Source organism: Amblyomma maculatum, chromosome 11, assembly GCF_055883805.1.
Source record: "Amblyomma maculatum isolate TAMU_Amacu chromosome 11, ASM5588380v1, whole genome shotgun sequence".
Lineage (NCBI taxonomy): Eukaryota > Metazoa > Arthropoda > Arachnida > Ixodida > Ixodidae > Amblyomma > Amblyomma maculatum.
This window is the reverse complement of record NC_139354.1, coordinates 46028184-46034183: the sequence shown is the minus strand read 5'-3', so window position 1 is coordinate 46034183 and position 6000 is coordinate 46028184.

Genomic DNA, 6000 nt, shown 5'->3' with positions numbered 1-6000 from the left:
TTCACCTCATCTGTCTCCTCAGGAACCTTTATGAAGGGCAAGAGGCCACAGTCAGAACTGGGCATGGTCTTACTGATTGGTTTCCGATTGAGAAAGGGGTGAGGCAAGGCTGCATACTGTCGCCCTGTCTATTTAACCTATATGCAGAGTGCATCATGAGGAAGGCCGGTCTGGACGAGTCTTCAGCTGGAGTGAAGATTGCTGGAAAACGTATCAACAACCTTAGATATGCGGATGATACCACTTTAATGGCAGAAAGTGAAGTGGAACTCAAGAGACTTCTGATGCGCGTACAAGAAGAGAGTGAGAAGTTTGGGCTTAAACTGAACATTAAAAAGACGAAGATCATGGCGTCTTGCCCTATCAAGTCCTGGAGCATCAATGGACAAGAAGTGGAAGCTGTGACAGATTTTCTATTCTTGGGTGCCAAGATTACCTCGGAAGGAGACTGCAGCCATGAAATTAGGAGACGCCTGCTTCTGGGAAAGAGAGCAATGGTTAGCCTTGACCGCCTAGTAAAGAGCAGAGACATTAGTCTACCAACGAAGATCCGTATAACCCGTGCTATGGTCTTTCCAGTTGTGATGTATGGATGCGAGAGTTGGACTGTGAAAAAGGCTGACCGCCGAAGAATTGACGCGTTTGAATTGTGGTGCTGGCGAAGACTCTTAAGAGTTCCTTGGACTTCCAGACGATCAAATCAGTCGATATTGTCGACCATAAACCCTGACTGCTCATTGGAGGGTCAAATTCTAAAGTTAAAGCTCAGCTACTTTGGTCATCTGATGAGAAGAGAGGAGTCGCTGGAGAAAGATTTGATGTTGGGAAAGGTTGAGGGTCGCCGGAGAAGGGGTAGGCAGCGAACGCGATGGTTAAATGGCATTCTCGAGGCATTGCAGATGAAGCTATTTGATGTTAAGAAGATAGTGAAAGACCGGAAAGCGTGGCGTGACATGGTCCATAGGGTCACGAAGAGTCGGACACGACTGAACGCCTGAACTGAACTGATTATGACTGAATTCGGTTCTTCAGTGTGGCGAACAAATGTGTCAGGTATCCACTTCCTGTCATCTTCCCAGGTCTCTTCCATGGTCTCTTGAGTGCAACGCGGGAAGCTGACTGGTGTGTTGGTCTCCGTAGGTTTTCTGGCGACTGCACTAAGTTCGTAGTTTTTCAGCTATATTTTGCGTAATTTCCGGCTTTGCAGCTTTTCCGACTCCTCTGTTCTGCTATAGAACGTCTGAACGGGTGAACCTAGCACATCATTTCTTGGACTTTTCCTTAGGTTTAGTAAACCCATTTGTACATCCCTTCTGTGTTCAGAGCATTTCCCCAGTATTTCTTTTGTTGCTTGGACAGAACGCTCAGCAAGGCCATTTGACTGGTGGCATCCTGGACTTTATGTTATATGCTTGGTTCCTCGCCCTCGCTGAAATTGTGGAACTCTTGTGCTACGTATCAAACACTGATGTTGGTTGGACATGGTTGGACATGTTTGGACACAATGAGCGGCAAAGCACTCGATAATGCACTGATGGCTTCTTTTGATTATTCGCCATACAGTATAATAAGTTTAGGTATGTAAAACATGAGTTTTGCCTTTGAAGTTGAAAAGGTCGGATGCGGCTTTTTCCCAAGGGAGACTTGGTATTTCCTTCACGAGATGTTGTGCACGTGGTGTCTTATTGTTGGTTCCTTGGCACATGGAGCACCTTTTTACAGTTATTTATGTCTGTTGTCATCCCTGGCCAGTATACTGTTTTTCTGGCTCTCCTGACGCAACTATTTATGCCGATGCGTCCTCTATATATTTTCTTCAGGGTACAGTTTCTCCACTATTTTGGAATAACAAACCGATCCCTTATGAACAGTGCTTCTTCACTCACAGATTGTTCATCCCTGTTCAGTACACGTTTTGCCCTAGCTCTCCTGAGGCCATGTGTCCTGTGTGCATTTGCTTTAAGATACGGTTTCTCCATGTTTTTGGAATCACATAACTATCACCTATTAACAGAACTCGTCCTATAGACAGATAGTTAATCCCTAAATGGCCAGTATAGCTTCGCTGCTCCTAGGGCCTTAGTATATTTTGGTCACCCTTCTCTGACGCTTCTAATAAATTCTTGCAATCCAATGTTCATTTCAACGTCTACATTGAAGCCTTCCCAGGCCTCGGGTGAAATAAGGACAATTGTCATGGCTTAAGAGTCTTTTGCACTTTCTTGGGCAGCCTATTTGCTGCTGCAGTCTTGGCTTGACAGGTCATCTATCACTAAATCTCGGCTTTTCGTGTAAAAATTGTAGCATATTGTTGCATGCCTAGCAGCCGCCTTTGCAGTATTGAAGATGCCTTACTGAGTTGGTTTTTGGTGATGCTTTCAATTGGCTTCTGGTCAGTCTATGGTCATTAGTCTACAATATATGTACAGGTGAAATTTCTTGTATCCATATCTGTTTTCCCGGGCTTCCATATATATTTTTAGATACTTCTTTGTCTCAGTAATGGCGGCTGAGGCATGAGGACATGGCTTTCATTTTTGCAGCACAACTGCTCCCAAAGCCTTGGAACGGGCGTCGACTGAAAGCCTTATAACCCCATTGACATTATTACACTATACCAATGTTGATGCGATTTCAGGGTTTTCTTCTTTTCACAGAGTGCCTTGCTCTACTCATTTGCCCAAATCTCTTCGACATTCCTGGGTATGAGCTTTATTAGGGGCGCTGCATTCTCTGCTACGTTTGGGACTAATTTTTTCAGAAATTGGATCATGCTTAGCAGCCTCTGCAGCTCTGTTTTGTTGCTGAATTCTCCAGGCTGGTCGATTGCAGGTACTTTGTCTTGATAAATCTCTAGTCCACCAATGGTTATTCCATGCTATAGAAACTTCATTTATGGTTTGCCGAAGACACACTTTTCAATATGGAACTTAGTACCGGTTTATTGAATTGCGTTCATGACCTTTTCATAGTACTGTTAATGCTGTTCACTGGTTTCTGCATACAGTACACTGTCATCCATTGTGCTGATTGTATCGGGTATGCCGTCGAGGCATCTTGAGAAAACTTTTTGGAATACAGCTGGCGCAGTGGCAATTCCAAAGGCACCCTTTGAAGCAGTACCTGCCCGTTTTGTACTTCAGGTTAGATACTTCTTCGTGCACTCTGCTACCTTCGTCTGCCAGGATCCTTTCTTTAAGTCCAGCATGGTAAACCTCTTGACTCCTTTGACATGGGCAGCAATGTTTTTCAGCGTCTTTAGGGAGTAGTTTCTTCTTTGCAACAATTTGATGAATTCCACTGAGTCAATGCAAATCGCCAGCGTTCCTACTTGTTTGAATACAAACTTCACAATAGAGTGGGGTCAGCTCCGTAATTTTTGGAGGATTCATTTCTTTTGTATGATTGTCAGTTATTTTTTGACTTCGTCCATGAGGGCATATGGATTCTTTTTGGGGATTCCCTAAATTTTGCGGTCTTCATTGATGAACAGATCACACTCAAAATATTTAATGCATACAATGCCTTAAACAATGTCTTCCTTTGATCTTTCTTAGATTGCGTGCATGCAATTCACTAGGTTCAGTACCTCGCAAGCGCTCTGTCCTAGCACTGGAATGACATCATAATCGGCGACTTGGAATTTCAGCTTTAGTGGTTGATTATTGAAGCGCAGCTTTATCTGGTTCACTCATCCCTGGAGCTTTTAGTTGCTGTACGTTGAAATTATTCTGATATTAGATGAATGCATAGGCAGTCTCATATTTTGCACTTTGTTCAGGGGTAATATTTTGCATGGTGCACCGTTGTCCAGATTCATGGTGACCAGTCATTGCTGAAGTGAATTCCTTGCCACATTGCTTTAGTTTGTTTCCTCTTCAGTTTTGACATCTAAAGTTTTGCATAACCGTGATTCTTGTTAGTGTAATTGTTAATGAGTTTTATATCTGTTCGTGCGATACTCTGGCACAATGTCTTTTCTTTATCCATGGGAATGAACAGGCCGATGCTGAAGCGAAAAGCGCACTTAGCAATGACCTCCATACAGCTGTGCCTTTTTCAAGAGAGGATACGACGTGCCTTCTTACGAGTTGTATGAAGAATGCTACAGCTGCTTACTGGGCCCAGCCAGACACCCTACACATTCGTCTAAGAAGGCTCGATCGAGCATGGAAAGTTTATGTTCCGCGTGATATTCTGCATCTCCAGGCATGCTTGCTACATAGAATTCGTTTAAACGTGGCTTTCACGCGCAAGTACTAACATATAATTGGACACGTGGACTCGCCGGAATGTTCAACTTGTGCCACCCCAGAGACTGTGGACCGTATATTATTGGCGTGCCCAGTGTATGCGTGCGAAAGAGGTGTGCTAGCCGCTTCCTTTCAGCGTTTGGACAAGAGGCCTCTACGGAGGAATTTCTGCTGGGCGCTTGGAAGGATAAGGGGAGGGGTGTCCAGGCAGTGCGTGCTCTTTGCCTTTTTGTGTGCGCCAGCGGAGGTGATTCGCGCTTGTAAAGCAAGCTACTGTGCCTGTATATATATTTCATATGCCTTCTCCCACATCGTCACCCTTCACGATCTCCTTTCTCTCCTCCCCTTCCCTAGTGCAGATTAGCAGGCCAGATTTGAATTATTCCTGCCAACCTCTCTGCCTTTCCTTTCCATCTATATATCTATCTTCTCATTAGACATTTTTGGCACTGCTGGGCATTCTCCACACACTCCGTAGAATTAACACGCTCTTTGTGGGTGTCCCAATTGTCTGTGGTATTTTCGCCTCCGTGAGCGTCCTTCTTCCACCCGAGTTTTACTTTATACTGTGTCGACCATTTTGGTGTCCTTGACTGTAATTTCGTTCAGCTGCATTGATGCTTGTGGCCTTGCCTGGCATTGGTTAATGGCTCTCTGAAAATCGACATTTGGATCACTCACCAGCCTCTCTCGCACATCGCCATTATGTCAACTATGATACGATCTCTGATCAGCTCATTGTTCAGGTCTCCCAACTGTGAATTCTTTGATTGCAGTCCTGCTGCTCTCCGTCCGTTTGCCTAATCTAGTTGCTCTTGTAAATTCCTCAGGCACAGTTTATGTTCGAAATACTCTTTGACTGTTTGCTTCAATACTTTCAGGTTTTTCTAGTCATCCGCGCTCATCGATAGGGTTCGGAACGCTTATTGCGCGTTCGGCTCTTGAAGTAGCGACCTGATTGATAAGCGTCCAATATAAGGAAGTATAAAATGAAGAAAATTGAGCACGATATTAAGAAAACTGGCAGCCTTCAAACGGGGAAGAGGAAATTAGGGATAGGCAAAAAGCAGCCTTATGCGCTAAGGGACCAAGAGGGAACGTCATCACTAATATGGACAAGAAGGCCAAAGTAGGCGAGGAGTTCTTGACTGACCTAAGCAGTAGATAAAGTAGATAGGAGAGAAATGAGATTGACAGTAGTTAAAAATAATCAGACGTTCCGGCAGTTACCAAGGGCAAGGTTAAAGCTTTAGGTGCTATGAAAAGGGGAAGACGGCTAGGGAGGATCAGGTAACAAGAAAATTGTTGAAGGACGGGAATATATCGAGCTAGAAAAAGTGACCTCCCTGCATACGCAATGCCGGGTGATATCGAGAGCACCGGAATCATGGAAGAACGTGAACATTACGTTGACTCGTTAAAAAGGGGACACAAGGACTTCACAAATTATAGACCAGTCAGCTTACTATCTGTTACGCGCAAGGTTTTCACTAAGGTGATCGTTAATAAAATCAGGGCAGCCTTCAACTTCAATCGATCAAAAGATCTCGCCGATTTTCAGAAAGGATACCCTGTTATTGGCCATATCCATACTATCAATCAGATGATGCAAACAATCCCGGAATATAACAAACCCCTATACATACCGTTCATTTATCACGAAAAGCATTTACACAGTAGAAGCAGTCATGAAGGCATTGCGAAAACAGGATCTAGAAAAACTGCATATGAAATTAATGGAAGATAT